At 41.0% G+C, this 16,090-nt stretch overlaps 2 pseudogenes; one reads left to right on the forward strand and one right to left on the reverse strand.

Moving 5' to 3' along the window:
• Nucleotides 1-8,972: 8,972 nt before the first annotated feature.
• On the reverse strand, nucleotides 8,973-11,055 carry LOC123096858 (cytochrome c oxidase subunit 1-like; annotated as a pseudogene).
• A 3,308-nt stretch (nucleotides 11,056-14,363) lies between these two features.
• Nucleotides 14,364-15,278, forward strand: LOC123096859 (ATP synthase subunit a-like; annotated as a pseudogene).
• Nucleotides 15,279-16,090: the final 812 nt, after the last annotated feature.

Here is a 16,090-nt window from a genome sequence, read left to right on the forward strand (position 1 = left end):
CCCTATTTTCGTGACTCTCCTCTCTTTCTTCTCCCCGTACAATTATTTTGATCATTTCTGAATCTTGAGATTGCTTCAATGCATGTGATCCCTCTCCTCAGCCTTCCCCTCCTAAATCTTAGAATCCTAATGCCACAGGCGCTATGTCGGAAATCCATTTTTTATCCTCTGCCCCAAGGAAAATCAAAGAAGAAGAAAGCCCTGGTATTCTCTACTTGAATTCAGGAAGATTCAGATCTCGAAAGCAATAGGAATGGGAAAGCAGAGCGGGCAATAGGTTTATGACTGAGCACTAGAGCCTGGAATTGCAGGAGGTTGGGAAATATGCCATGCAGAATTCCAATAAGTTGGCACTCCTTTCCCTTCCCATATGAAAAATGGAGAGGAAAAGCATGGGTGGACCAAGCGTATTAACCGGAATCTAGTGAAGGAGAAAGAAGAAAGAATGGGATGAAAGCAGCCATGGGCAAGCTTTAATTAATAGAAATAAGTAGGAGTTACAGCCTTTAAATTCGAGTGAAATGAGACTTTGACGTAGTCACAAATTCGACTGCCCTTTCACTATTATTATTATTTCGAGTAATAGCGGAAGGAGTGCCAAAGCCCATTTTAGTAGAAAGCTGCTGCCCTTTTATAGTAATGCGGACTGACATAATCAATCGAATTCGACTGGTTGCTTCCCCTTATTAGTCAATTGCTTTTGACGTATCAGGTGGGAATGGGAGAGCCTCTTTTCTTTCCGCAATGGAATCGGCTTAAGCTCGACCTTTTCTTTCATTTCCTATCATTGGGATATAAAAATAAATCCAATTGCATTTTTCTTAGTTTAGAATATCAAAAGACATCCCACAACCCGGTCTTAGGTTCAGAGTCGCTTTGTGGGAACTTCAAGAGATAGAAGAGAGATCATAGCTTAATATCAAAGGTCTGGTATACCTGCCTACGTTCGGCATACACATTCACTAGTTCCATTCGGAACCTTTCTCTAGATGGAATCCTGATTCGACTTTCAAATGCAAGAGCAAGAATGTCGTGAGGGAGCCCTATCTAAAAAATGCAAGGCCAGATCCCACTTTCTTTAATTGAGCGGGCAAGGGACCGCAAACATCTTTTCTTTTCAGAGAAAATATTTTCAAAAGATATCCCGAAGGGGTCTTAGGTAAGGTTAGGAGTGACAGCTCTATTCAATAAGCTGGCTCTTTAAGGGAAGATAGGGCATCTCCTAAAATGTGGAAGTTTGGTGCTTTAGAGATAGGGCCGGCACGCTTTGCTGGAAAGCAATAAGTCAACAAAACAAGGTAGGTCTACCCCCTAATAAAGGTTTTGCTCGACAACCCTGTATCCATTCTCGATTAAAGAACGGAGAGTTGGGTTTATTATCTCTAGTTTGATGTTATCTTCTCCACGAGTTGGTTCTTATGGATCTCCTCCAGGTCCTAGGCATCTTGTCTCTAGCTCTGCTCTCTATTGGTAGTCAAATCAGTACTTTGTCTTTGCATGTCTCTGTCCATTCCTTCAACACTGATGGACTCGGAGTGGCATAACCCCTTTAATAAGAAGCATAAGACCTAAAGTGAGGAGATAGAATCGAAAGAATGATAGCAAGTTCTTTGAAAGTGGGAAGAAAGCCAAGGATACGGTGGTGTGTAGGGTCTTTCAAATCAATCAGGAAAGCGTGATTTGAGAAGGAACACGGCTTTCCGTGCCTTGACAAGTGGATCTAGCAAGAATAGCTTTTTCAGCCGTTACTTATTATATAATAGCTCGATCCACTCATGCATGTGATTGATTTCTCCCCTCTCTTTTGAATATCTTCCATTCGAACAGGAAGATTCCCTTCTCGCTGTGTATCCAGAACCTGAGGATGATGAGGATCTATAAAGGTTCTTTGATCGAGCTCTCGCTTCGGCTTCTTTTGTTGCCGAAGACCAGGACCCGTCTTATTTGTTGAAAACCTGTCTGTTTAGGGACTCTTTCCTTTCAATGGACATACTTGCCTGGAACTGATTCTACCTTGAGAGCTCTTCCCTCTTTTCTGATTCCTTCCCTTTGACCACCGAAATACAACTTCTAATAGCCATTTCTATTTTTTAGATGTTTCAAACAAGTGATTTTACACTTTGATCCTTCCTGTCTTTCCCCGATAGAGGAGTTTGACCCTTCCACTTCTGCCTTTGCCCTTTGTACTTCTTCTCGCAATTGAGATCCCTGTTAAGGAAGAATATCTCGCTCGTGCTTTTTTTGCGAGGAAATCACTCTACTTTTTCCAGCGATGAGTGATTGAGTAAGGTCTAATTCAATCTGTGTTATGACCTACCTTTTTTGATTGAAGTAAACAAGAGCTTTACTTCTTCTTTTCAAACCCTAAGGTTTGAGCTCGTCCTCGGGTCGGATTCAGATCCTTTTCTCTCTTTTGAAATTCCATAGATATAGATGTCTCGATTGCCGAATCTGAATCCTTAGAACAACTCGATTCCGTTGATTCACTGTCCATTTGTCCTTCAACCGGAGTAATGGTCAACGACTTTGACAGCCTTTCCTTCACACAAGGTTTTTAATCCATCTCCCCACTTAGGGCAGTAAGGGGAAGTAGCGATATTCCGATTCCTTCATGGGGAATCAATGAAGGCAGCTGCTCCAGTAGCTTTAGTACTTAAGTTAACGGCCCAGCCCTTATCCCGCGATGAGAAGGTAGATGCGGTAAGCCAACTCCTATCCTTCTTGCGGAAAGGGCATTCAGTGCCATCTTCATTCCCTTCCTTGCTTCGAGGAGCAGGTCGAATAGTCAAAGAAGGGGATGGCTAATTCCAGGAATAGGGTAGCATTCTCAAGCACTACCCTCCATTTTTTAGTCCGTATAAAACAGTCAATCTACCAGCAGCAGAGGCTGCACATACATGTCCACCACCTGTTTATCTACTACCATAAGCGGGAGTATTTGCAGGTAAAGAGTATTGTGAGGGCTTTCATTTGCGCGTTAAGGGCAGTTTCTGTTATAGCACTAGAAATCTGTGCTGTTAGTCGAATTCTCGGAATGAAAGAATGACTATTTCCTTGCTGGAACATAATGACAATCGCAGGAATTCGGAATAAGACATGTTAAGTTTCTCCTCTTTCTTTCTAATGAGTACTACGACATGCCTAGACTATAACATTCCTACGGAGTGCTGCCCATAGATTACGGAACACTTGGCATATGTTGATTGAGTCCCAAGTATAGCTCCCTCACTTGCTCTACTTTGAATCACGAATTAGCGTATGAAAAGCGGCAATCTTTTTCTATTTCTTCCTCTTCCACCAAAACAAACAAGTTGTTTTCGGGCGTCAGGCAAACTTAGTTCTTCGTTCCTCTGGTAATTGGATTGATATATAAGGATTGGGGTTGTCACCTATATGCTTCTTATCTTTGGCTTCGAACAAGGGGAGTCCTTTCAAGCTTCATCAAATCCATGGCACAAGGTCTGTTTTTCATTATAGAATCGAGCAAGAATCGGATTGTGAATGAGGATTGTATCCAAGAAGGGATTCAGAAACAGGAAAGCGAGTCAAGTAATCCAAATACGTAGCCACTCTCATTCTAATGCTTATATCCAGAACTAGTTCACCGAACAAAGGGACAGAACTACTGACTAAACTGTAGCGAGCTAATACCTAAACTTGAACTTTGAAATAGCACTCATTCATTCAATTATTTGAAGCTAAGGTGCGGGAAAAGAATACATAAGGTTAGATATGAACTAGTTGACTGTTCGATTGAGGGACTACGATGCATTTTACTCATGTTTTTATTCCATTCCAGGATTCATTCATATTCGACCATAACGAGACTCAATAACAAAACTAGGGCCCTTGCTTTCCCAACTGGAGCAGGAAACTTCCAACCAAATAGGAGGGATCCGGAAGAAGATATAAATGACAACTATCTCTAGAGAATTGAAAAGAGGTGTGCGAACTATGTTATTGAATCGGCCATGAAAACCTAAAATGAAGGAATAGGGGGTGTGGGATAAGCATGTATTGGAGGCGGGTTTCCCAATAAGTCAATAGCTATCCTTCGCTATCTGGGGCTAGCTCACTCTATGAGATAAGTTTCATGTATGGTTCAAAGCAGTTAACTCCCTTTTAAGGAGCGATCGATCAGCCCCGACCATGACCGGTCTAGAATCTCTCTCATTGAGCTTTTCTTTTGCGCCTGCTTTCTTCTTGATTTATTGCAGGAGCTAGTCTCCCTTTTCCAAATTCGATTATAAGTGAAGTGAGTTATGTTTCAAGAAATTCCATCCATTTCATCACCCAGAATAATACCCAGTCCTGCCAATCGCTACGACAATCTCTGGTTTAGTTTAGTTGATCTTTTTCTATTATGAAAATCAAGGAAACACTAGTAATGGTGGAAATAGAACTTAAAAATCTAAGGATAAAGGCTAGTTTCATTAAGGAGTCTCACCTATTTCTTACTTCCCCTACCAGCCCTACCTACATCACCTTTCATATGGAACATGCATGCTTTAGTGATGGGGCTAGCCGCTTTCACAAGAAACCAAACCAAACAAAGACACTTAGCATAGGAGTAGAATAGGGCATCTAGTGCTCTGTTCATCGTCTGAGGACTATAAGGTGCCAAGGGAAATAGCTCCATCCCGTTGGATATCCCTAGCCTTGGTGGATCAATGCAATGAGAAAAAACTCTTCCATTCTATCTATGGTAGATAAAGGAGCTTCAAAGCCGTAGCCATCCTCATGGCCTTTTCACGCTACAGCCGTTGCACTTTTTTTATTAAATGTATAGTTCGTTTTCTCGCTCTTAACTCGAAAGTACTAACTAAATAGGGGCACGGGAAATGCATCCTCGCTGGCTTATGATTGGTTGCTCAACCCTGCCTTTAAACGCACGAAATCGAAGCAAGGCAGCGGAAATCACATTGAATGCAATACGTTCCCCATGAGAGGCGAGGCACCTTAGGTGCAGACTCGCGACTGTGCTCCCAATCTTGATCTGGATATGAGATTGAATAAAGTTATGATACCGGATCGGAGTACCAATGCATCCGTACTGACTGGCAATAGTTGAGCCACATAAAGCAAGCAGTTCGAGGCTCAATATGCCCACCTTTTTGGTGTATCCGTAGCCTTAAAATACTTAGGTATCCCAATTCACCACAGGAAGCTCCTAAATAAGGAATCGTGTAGAAGACTGATTTTAAGCTAGAATGGGTCTTTAAACTAGTGCTTGATACGTGTTACTACGACGACCAAGAATCCTCACGGAGTGGAAGTAGCAATAAGTTTGAAGCTCGTTGGCTTTGTGCAGAAGCAGCGGAATGGAAAGCAATAAATTGTTTAAGAAGAAGTAAATAGTTCAGCTTGAAACCAAAGTCCAGGGTTCTTCCTTCATGCTTGCTTCCCAGTCGGTGGCCCTACTTTCACCTTCCTCATCGATTTAGTGAACGATTGATGTACAACGGGAAGAACTACAGACGATACATCACCTTAAAAGCTACCTGTACGTCTGTTTTTATATCCAAACAGAAGCCTCTATAGATGACCTGGAAGACAGACACGAGCAAACATCTCTGCGCAGAAAGCAACCGGGTTTAAACAGAGATTGACTATCTCCTTTTCTTGCTCGATCCTCTGGAAATCGTTTGGAAGGTAGATTTTGCGAATAACAAGTGTGATACTGACGACGTGCTCCTAAGGCGACTGCTTAGTCGACAAACCAACACCTATTTGGATTCGCTTGAGAAGAGCGCATTCTTGAGATGCTAAGGGCTGGCCAAAGGGTTAACTAAACTAATAAGATCTCTTCTTCCTTGTCTTTTATGCTTCAGCGAATCGACTTCTTCTCGATGGGACATTCCACAGGCATTTCTAGAGTAAGATTCATGTGCAGCCTTTCTCGATCGTTTATTATTCTCGAATAGAAGATGATAAGATGCATACCCCCTCCTCATTAACTATGTTACTTATTTCCTCATAGCCTCTTGATGCAAAAAAACCTATTCTTTCAAGGAAAAGACCTTTATAATTCAGTGTAGTTTTCACTGACTATTCTAGTGTAGTTTGACTCAACTATACGTTTTCTGAAGTCTCAGATTGCATGCATTTCTTAAACAGTATAGCACACTACTAACTAAAAAACTAGTACTTTACTGACAGGAAGTTAATAAGTATATAATATGGAAACAATCCCTCGCTTGGTAGTTTCCTTTCTTTCCTACCACGCAATCAATTTCTTGCTTACTTAAAACTCTAGTTTTGTCGGACAACCTTGCTTCTTTCTTATAGCAAAGTGCTGAATCCATAAGCTTTCGTCGGAGCCTGCCACCAATCAGTCTAAATTAGTTACTTAATTCTAACTACCTAGCTTGCAGAGAATAAAGTAGGCTTTGGCTCAGATACGTATAGGAGGAATAGTCAACTATACTCCGAATGTGCTTTGAGCACACAGATATGTAGGTTGCTAGGAAGGAGGTAAGCGCTTGTCTTTCTGATGTCAAGAAGTAAGAAGAGGTTAAACTCCTAAAAACAACTTGATCTATGTTGAATGTTTATGTCAGCAAGCAAAGAGATTGCCTAGCGCGAAAGAAAATAAAAAGATAATAAGAAAATAAGTGTTTCAAGCCTAAGCAAAAGATAGAATGTCGTATTGCCATAACCTATGTACTTAAGCGAACTAGCGAAGAAAGGCGAAAAAGGCTTTGTTCAAGCCCAAGTCAAAATCTATCTCTGATAAAGCATTCAATCTTTCATCTTTATATTCATTATCTGAAAGTTTCGAGTCCTTCTTTGACTTTCTCCTTCCAGCACTTTTTAGTCATAGTAAAGATGTGTTGTAAGGATCAAGAGTGTACCTTATTTGTTTTAAATTCTGCTTCGATTTCATCAGCCTTATTATGGGTTTGCCTGAGGGCTGCCTTATATTCGATATACTCCCCTCCCTTTAATATTATTCTATTTAATGCAAGAGTAAGGATAGATGTCTTATTCTTCAGTGTTGAGATAGAATGACTATAGACCCTCTTCTCTCTTTTAGTTAGCCTTACTTATTCCAATTCCTAATCTATACCATAAAGCAAAGCCCTTTTTGCGCAAGGTTCTCTCCTGCGTATACAATTCTCACTGATGGGAGTAATATGCCAGTAACTATAGAATTTATTATTATTCTGAATAGGCGGCAATAGGTCCATCGAGATAAAGTATGACGAATAAGTAGTAATATAGCTAGTTGCTATACATAGACTTGAAGTCAGGGCTTACTCATCCTAATCTTCTCTTTACTACTTAGTTAAGTTTAGTTAAGTTATAGGATTAGAAAGAGATTTTCTTTGATTGCCATTATAGGAAGTGAGCAAGCAAGCTAGACACGAAAACTCAGGATAGACGTGCTGCTCTTCTAGCTTTGGTTGCAAATAGAAAAGCAAGTTATAGGGCCCATGCTGCATTCCCTCAAATAGCAGTCTTCTTTTATGTCTAAAGAAAAGTTGCCTATTAATAAGTAGTCTTCCCTCTTTCATAAGGCTCTAACTTGCGTAAGGAATCAAGGAGCTACAGGAGTATACCGCCGAGTACTTACTATCTTGGATAGCTTTTTGCCTCGCAAAGAGCATAGATTCAACTTCAATATATGTAGCTAACTCTCTATTGCTTTATTGCATTCCGCTCCACGCCACTTACTCGGGACTATATAGTTCTGTCTATAGCTAGTGCTTACTTTTCATAAGGTATAGTTACTGGTCAGATTCTAAGTCACATATAGTTGTAGTGCCTAATCCAAGGCAAGGGGATAAGTGCTTGCATAGGTTAGGTTGAGATAAAATCTATATTTCTAGTCTTTAACGCATCCATTCCTTGGGCTTAAGCATTGTTGAGCTTGACTTGTTCTAGCATAAGCCATCTAGTAGGCATGTTTAGCATTCTAAGCAGCCACCTTCCTATACGCATAAAGTGGAGTTATATTAGTACCTCACACCACAATATAAGTCTTATTCTAAGTAGGATCACCCACATTTATTTACTAAGATTTGCTTTATGAAAGTAAATGACACCAGGATGGTTTCAAAATATCTTTCTGATGATAATAATTAGGAAGGCAGCGTACTCACTCTTATAGTATAAGCTTGTACAAGTAAGCCGGTATTAAACTACTCTTATTAGGCAAGCTGGTAAAGACCTACTCTTAGGCATCGATAGTAGGTATTGTCAATTTCTTTTTTTTCAAATACCCTCAACCACATGGCCAGAGAAGGGAAGTAAGGAAGAGTATAAGTCTAAGATATAAGTAAAGGTGGGGCCAAGACCTCTAAGTCAAAGAGTGAGGGCATTAGCGGATAGTATTTTGGAATGCTGATGTATTTGATTGATAAACCATTCAGTCGTGAATGACCTATTTAGTTCCACATGAAATATAATGACTTTCCATTATACCCTTCTTCCAGCGAAGTGCTTTAACTCTCTTACATCTACCCTCTCTTCCAATCAAGTATCTAGAGAAGGTAGCGAGCCTTTTGAGGTATGTCCTGATAGCGCCTTATAGTCTTGACCCGAATGCTTGAATTTCTGACCTCACTGGTCTCAAATAAATAGACTTGCCTATCCTCTTAAGGTTCTCTATGCCCTTAGACATTGATTGCTATACAGAATTTAGCATAAAGTATATGAATATTGATTATTATTATGAGGCTGAGAGAGCAAGGACTTAATGTAGCAAGACTTAGAAGAAAAGGAGAGAGATTCTCCACACGAACGAACGACTCGTCAGGTTCGAACTGACATAGGTTGGAACAGGACCCACCTATCTCCACCAAGAAGGAATCGCTTTGGTTACGCGGTTCAGTTGGCGATAAAAGCGTTCCTAATCTGCGGGCCGGCAGGCCAGCCAACTAACTCTTCAAATGAAGAACTTATTTCCCACACCTATATCTATGAAACTTCCTTCATAGTTAGGAGAGGTTTTTTTAGCTTTTTGTCTATTTTACCGCAGGAAGTTCTCCAAAAGTATGAAAGGCCGGAGGGCTTTGTACCAACCATTCTAGTGTGGTTGGATTCTGTTCAACAGCCCAAGGACTTTCCGCACATTTTTGGTTCTTTCCACTGCTTGAAGTGATTGCGACAACTACGAAGAAACGACGAATCCCAACTACGGATATATAAGAACCGAAACTGCTCAGAGCATTCCATCCGGCGTAAGCATCTGGATAATCTGGAATGCGACGTGGCATACCTGAAAGCCCTAAGGAATGCATGGGAAAGAAGGTCAGATTAACCCCGAAAAAGTGATCGAAAAATGGATTTGGCCTAAAGTTTCAGGATATGTCCGACCAAAGATTTTACCCACCCAATAGTAAAATCCAGCAAATAAAGCAAAAACGGCTCCCATAGAAAGTACATAATGGAAATGTGCAACCACATAATAAGTATCATGTAGAGCAATGTCTAGCCCAGAGTTTGCTAGAAGTATTCTAGTGAGCCCTCCTATGGTGAACAAAAAGGTGAACCCTACAGCAAATAACATGGGTGTTTTGTATTGTATCGAACCTCCCCACATGGTAGCGATCCAACTAAAGATTTTGATTCCTATGGGCACAACTATGATCATGGTAGCTGCGGTGAAGTAGGCACGCGTATCAACGTCTAAGCCCACAGTAAACATATGATGAGCCCAAACTAGAAATCCAAGAACACCTATACTTATCATGGCATAAACCATGCCTAGATACCCGAAGATTGGTTTTCTTGAAAAGGTCAATACGATATGACTAATAATACCAAATCCAGGCAGAATGAGAATATACACCTCTGGATGACCAAAGAACCAAAAGAGATGCTGGTATAATATTGGGTCTCCCCTCCTGCAGGATCAAAAAAGGTTGTATTAAAGTTTCGATCGGTTAATAACATTGTAATTGCCCCCACCAGTACCGGAAGTGATAATAAAAGTAGGAATGCTGTCACTAGAACGGACCACACAAAAAGTGGTAATCTATGCATAGTCATTCCACGTCCACGCATGTTGAAGATAGTTGTTATAAAATTGATATAACCTAAAATTGATGAAATAGCTGATAGATGAAGACTAAAAATTGCTAAATCAACTGCTCCTCCAGAATGGCTGGTAATACCACGTAAGGGCGGATAGACTGTCCACCCAGTGCCGCTGCCCACTTCTACTAAGGCTGAGCTTAATAGGAGCAAGAGACTTGGTGGCAACAACCAGAATGATATATTATTTAATCATGGAAATGCCATGTCAGGTGCACCTATCATAATCGGAACAAACCAATTACCAAATCCATCTATCATCGCCGGCATAACCATAAAAAAGATCATTAAAAAGCATGAGTCGTTATTAAAACATTATAAAGTTGATGATTCCCACCAAGAATTTGATCGCCGTGTTGGGCTAATTCCATACGAATCAGTACAGAGAAGCATGTGCCCATCACTCCTGCAATGGCACCGAAGATGAAATAGAGAGTCCCAATATCATTGTGGTTAGTAGAGAAGGGCCATCAAACCATATTTGTCATTTTTTATTTGAGAAATGAAAACTTTTCTTATCAAATAGGGGCCGGGGGGCTGGAAGAGAAAAGAAAGAGGGGCCCGCCTGGGGGCTGGAAGAGAAAAGAATCAGAATTACTGAGCTACCCCGCTCTTTTTTTTCTAATTCCGTTCTAAGATCCTCCGACTTAAACAAGTCGAGAGCATGCTCGTGCTCTGCTCTTTCGAGACTTGCTTGCTCTTGGGGATTTCATCCCATGGGATCCTCTGTTCCACTTCCAGGCACCTCCTTGCGGAGCTTTCCGCCTCAAGGAGATCCCGGTTGTGGGAAACAACATCTCTAAAGAAAACAGATCCTCCCTCATTCTCCCGTAGATCTTGATAAGACTTTTGGAGAACAGTGAAAGAATCAGTTGCGTTAATATGGTCCAGATAGGAACGAAGTGCTTCATCGACCAAGTAGGGCTCGGTCGGTAGATAAGGCCCTATTCTTTGATAAAGCGCCACAAATTCATGAATGACATCTTGTCGCATACTAGACAACTTTCCTTCCATTAGGAAGAGCTTAAGCCGTCCAGGTATGTCCTCCAGAGGGGTATTGTGATTAAGCCCGTTCTGAATGAACGTAACCCATCCAAGATCCTGCTCGTAAAGGCTCAGATAGAAGTTTAGCCCTGCTAAATGAGCTAGAGCTTGGGGATCCTGAATCTCTGGAGGAAGAGTAATAATGAAGGAGGAAAAGTTATTGATTACTGGTATACAAGATATAGAGGAACCACATATTAATTCTCTCGTTAAATGAACTTTTGATTTAGAATAAGAGAGAAATCCATCAGTTTCTTGTAAGCCTGCTTCCTCCGATGATCGGTTGATATTTTCTAACTCTAATAAAATTATGCTTGATTAATATTTTTAATGAGATGATCATATCTTTTTTCATTATTTTATATCACAAGAACGGGAGAAGGAAAAAGAAGTATACAGGGGGTGCGTAGTTGGTATATGTACGATATAGACCTTTCTGTGTGAATAGCTAGTTCAGTTACAACGGTGTGTACAAAGGTCTGCTTATAGGTTGAAAAAGCCTGTAGAGATAGCCTACATAGCCAAGAAGATATACGTATTTCATAGAGCTAGCTAATAAAGCTTTTGTTAACTTCAAATAGGCTATTGAATGCAACGGCAAATAAAGAAGAAGAAAGTGCCAGAGCTAAGAGCTAATATATTCCCAATATATGCATGGATAAAGGAATGATAAGAGCTATGAGCAGTTTATTAAACTAGACTAAGGCTAATATATTTATAAGGACAAATCAACTAGAAAAAACCGTTGCCAAAGAAACCATTTGTTTAAGCTTATTCGTTCACGCTAGGCTAAAAAACTAGATAGAAGAACTAGAGGCCGCCAAGGTTTTCAACCATTAGCAGGTAGGATCCTTTGCTTACTACTTGAAGCAGAAACCTAGAAGAGGAATTCTTTCTATTCCAAAATCCATCTTCTTTCCGGTCCGCTTCATTCATTCCCTTACTAATAAATCCAATTCATTGCTAATGGCGAAACCAGCCTGTATGTACACTGCACAACTAACCGTTGCTTGGTAGGTTCAATCAGCTCTTCTCACCTTTCCGTCGACATCTAGTAAGGCTTCAGCTTAAGTGGGTTCAGCCGCCCCAAATCTGACTCAATCCAGGGTTATATATCATAAAGGGCTTCGACAAGGGGTTTGATTCGTTCTTTGAGCAAAAAGATAAGGTCGGAATACCGGAGTTCTTTCTTTGCTTCCAAGAACATATATTCCTTCTTCAACCCAGGTCATGACCGAGGGCGGGTATCTCACTCGCATATCTAGAGCCCAGCATGTCTCCTGAACGACACCTTCAGCAGACTCTACTAGTGGTATTTCCTGAGGCGAGGGTAAATATCTGCATTCATATCGGTCAGGAAACGACAATGACTCTTCTTCTTTCCGGGAAGCTATGGGCACCTCACAATTCTTATACGACATTAGTGGAAGCGAACATTCGTAGCATTCATTGTCACCGATCATTGGCAAAAGAAGAAAAATAAGCCGTACGACAACTTAAGGAATCTTTAGATTTGGCGGCTATAGACTCAAAGGGCACAGGCAGGCTGCTGGTACTTTTTCTTAGCTAACTAAAGTCCAACTTCCTTTGCCGAAAGAGGATGAAACGGATCAGCAGAATCAACTTAGCATTACCCTACTCATAACTTCAAGCACAACCATCCATCTCAATCCAAAATCTTCGATCGTCTGTGATCCAAACCCAAACTCTCCTCCGATTTTGGATATATAGACAGTGCCTGCTCTCAAGCCAACCAAGACAGCATCAAGTTCCTATCGAGAACAAGACGACAAATCAATATAACCAATTTCTATAATATCTCAGGTGAATACGTGAAAAAGGGTTGCTTAGCTCAGTGAAATGGAATAAGGAAGAGAAAGTGTAGTGTGATAAGGGAAGATGCAAGTCAATTTTGAGGTTTTCAAGCAAGGGCTGAGATAGATATACAAACCAGAAGAATTCACATCAGAACCCTTTCCTGCTTCCCCTTTTTACCCATTAGACTCGGCTCACATTTTGATCTCCTACGCTTGCTTTCACAGTCCCCCTACGAGCAGCCCAGAATCAATAAAGGAGTTCATTCAGCACCGAGCCGAGCGAGCGTAGATTCAATATGTTGATTCTACCGAATGAAGGATTTGCCTTATCACGAAAGCCACATTCATTTTGTTTGAGGAAGTCACACGTCTTGTTCCCTATAAATAAGGAGATTCATTTTTTTTCAGAAATCCCCTCTTCTTCCTCCTCAAGCCCCTATCACAAGACCAAGGGGATCTCATCCTGCAGAAGACTCAAAGCGGATCTATCTAATGGCATAGTTGGCTGTCGGATGTGATCTATTCTCGTGTCACATCGCTTTCTTTCTTCTCCCTCCATTTTCTTCACTACTACCGCTTCTACATAATCAAAGAAGCATTGTGGAATAGTGGCATTTCGTTAATGGCTAAAATGTTCTTAGTGAAAGGGTTGCCGCAAAACCGGCAAACTCAGAGCGGTCTCTAAAAGTGAATAGGAGCATAGCGGCATCATCCAAGCCAAACACGTCTCCTCAGTCAAGGGTCTTCTCGTGCAAATAAGATTAAAAACATAACAACTGATTTCGCTTAATGCATGTCACCCGCCCGCTCCCAATACAGCAAGTGATTCTCTCTCACAAGTCAGAGAAAGATTACCGATTCATCCAATCCTATTTGATCAGAAGTGAGTTCATTGTTGTTGTATAGCGAAACCTTTCCTTGACAAAACCATTCTCAGCTAATAGAAGCCGAGCTATCTATCCAGATCAGGGTTGAACTAGGCGAATGGAAAAGCCAAAGAAAACATAAATCCATTGCGATTAGAAACCAGTGACTCTACAGCCAGGGCTCGATGGTGATGTAAGATAGAAAGGGCATCTCTGACCTGGAGATGAACAATTTCGATTTAATAACACAAACAGTACAAAGTGTCCCTCCATTCTTTTATTTTTGATTTTTTACATCCGGAGTTGGATCCGCAGCTTGTGAACCGGCTTTTGGAAGGGGTGGAGGCACCTACCTTGAAAGATAGGGACCTTCTTTTCAAAATATATGGAATTGCACCCGATAATAAACATGCTTTGCTTTTTAAAAGCAAAAAAAATGGATGAATCATACATGCGGCAGGCAAAATTGATTTTGCCACCTGCATACGATGTTACCAGGTTTTGTAACTAGTTTCTGGGCGCGGATTCTGCCCCGGACCTAAGGGAGACTTTCATAGATTTACATTTCAAGGGGCGCAAAAGCTTCACTTGGAACATGGGCTTTGTTAATTTTTATAACGAAATATGGAGGGCCGAAGACTCCCCGTCGGGTAGCGCTGTAAGTGCTCCGAATCAGCTTTTTTTGGAAAACCCATTGGATCAATTTGCCATTTACCCAATAATTTATCTTCATGTGGGCAACTTTTATTTTACATTTACAAATGCAGTCTTGTATATGCTGCTCACTGTCGTTTTGGTCATTTTTCTGTTTTTTCTTGTTACGAAAAACGGACGTGGAAAGTCAGTGCCAAATGCATGGCAATCCTTGGTCGAGCTTATTTATGATTTCGTGCTAAACCTGGTAAACGAACAAATAGGTGGTCTTTCCGGAAATGTGAAACAAAAGTTTTTCCCTCGCATCTCGATCACTTTTACTTTTTCGTTATTTCGTAATCCCCAGGGTCTGATACCCTTTAGCTTCACAGTGACAAGTCATTTTCTCATTACTTTGGCTCTTTCATTTTCCATTTTTATAGGCATTACGATCGTTGGATTTCAAAGACATGGGCTTCACTTTTTTAGCTTCTTATTACCTGCGGGAGTCCCACTGCCGTTAGCACCTTTCTTAGTACTCCTTGAGCTAATCTCTTATTGTTTTCGTGCATTAAGCTTAGGAATACGTTTATTTGCTAATATGATGGCCGGTCATAGTTTAGTAAAGATTTTAAGAGGGTTTGCTTGGACTATGCTATTTCTGAATAATATTTTCTATTTCATAGGAGATCTTGGTCCCTTATTTATAGTTCTAGCATTAACCGGTCTGGAATTAGGTGTAGCTATATCACAAGCTCATGTTTTTACGATCTCAATTTGTATTTACTTGAATGATGCTACAAATCTCCATCAAAATGAGTCATTTCATAATTGAATAAAAACGAGGAGCCGAAGATTCTAGGGGGCTACAGCTGCGCTTTTGCAGCACTGAACATGGTTCTGGGTACTCAAGATATTGCGTTTGTGTTTGGAGAGGTGTAGATTGTAGATTCCAGCCGAGAAGACCAGGAAAAGATAAGGATAAAGAATGTCATATATCTCAGGAGCTAGATCACTTCCCGATGAACAAGTCAGAATTGCCTCAACAAAAATGGATGGAATTGGACCGAAAAAAGCCATTCAGCTTCGTTATTGATTAGGTATCAGTGGGAACATCAACATGAATGAGTTAACTAAGTATCAGATCGACCAAATTGAACAAATGATTGCTCAAGATCATGTTGTTCATTGGAATTGAAGAGGGGAGAACGAGCAGACATCGAACGATTAATTTCTATTTCTCGTTCGTGGAATTCGTCATCAAGATGGATCGCCCTTACGCGGTCAACGAACTCATACTAATGCAAGGACTCCTCGCAAGCAAATTCAGAAATGAAAGAAGGCTACCGAAAGAACAAGCAACAGATTTCATGCTCATCCCTTGCTAAAGCGCATACGTTTTCTTGCTCCTTGGTACTTGTCTGATCAATCACACTGTTCATTCGTTCACTTGATTTTTTGTTCGATGTCTTGAACCGCTTACTAATCACGTATACGTATAGTAGGCCCCCTTCGCCACTGCACGTCTAGCCCATCTTGGTCTCGCTCACTTCGCCCGCCTATCGTATCGGCTCGGCTTCGTCCGTCAAGTGACAGCATCTGCCTCTGACGGCTTCACTATCGCTCATGACTGGTAGTAGTTGTCTCTATGTAGTAGTCGGCCTTTGTTAAGCTTCGCCAGAAGCGACT

Source organism: Triticum aestivum, chromosome 4D (assembly GCF_018294505.1).
Source record: "Triticum aestivum cultivar Chinese Spring chromosome 4D, IWGSC CS RefSeq v2.1, whole genome shotgun sequence".
Taxonomy (NCBI): domain Eukaryota; kingdom Viridiplantae; phylum Streptophyta; class Magnoliopsida; order Poales; family Poaceae; genus Triticum; species Triticum aestivum.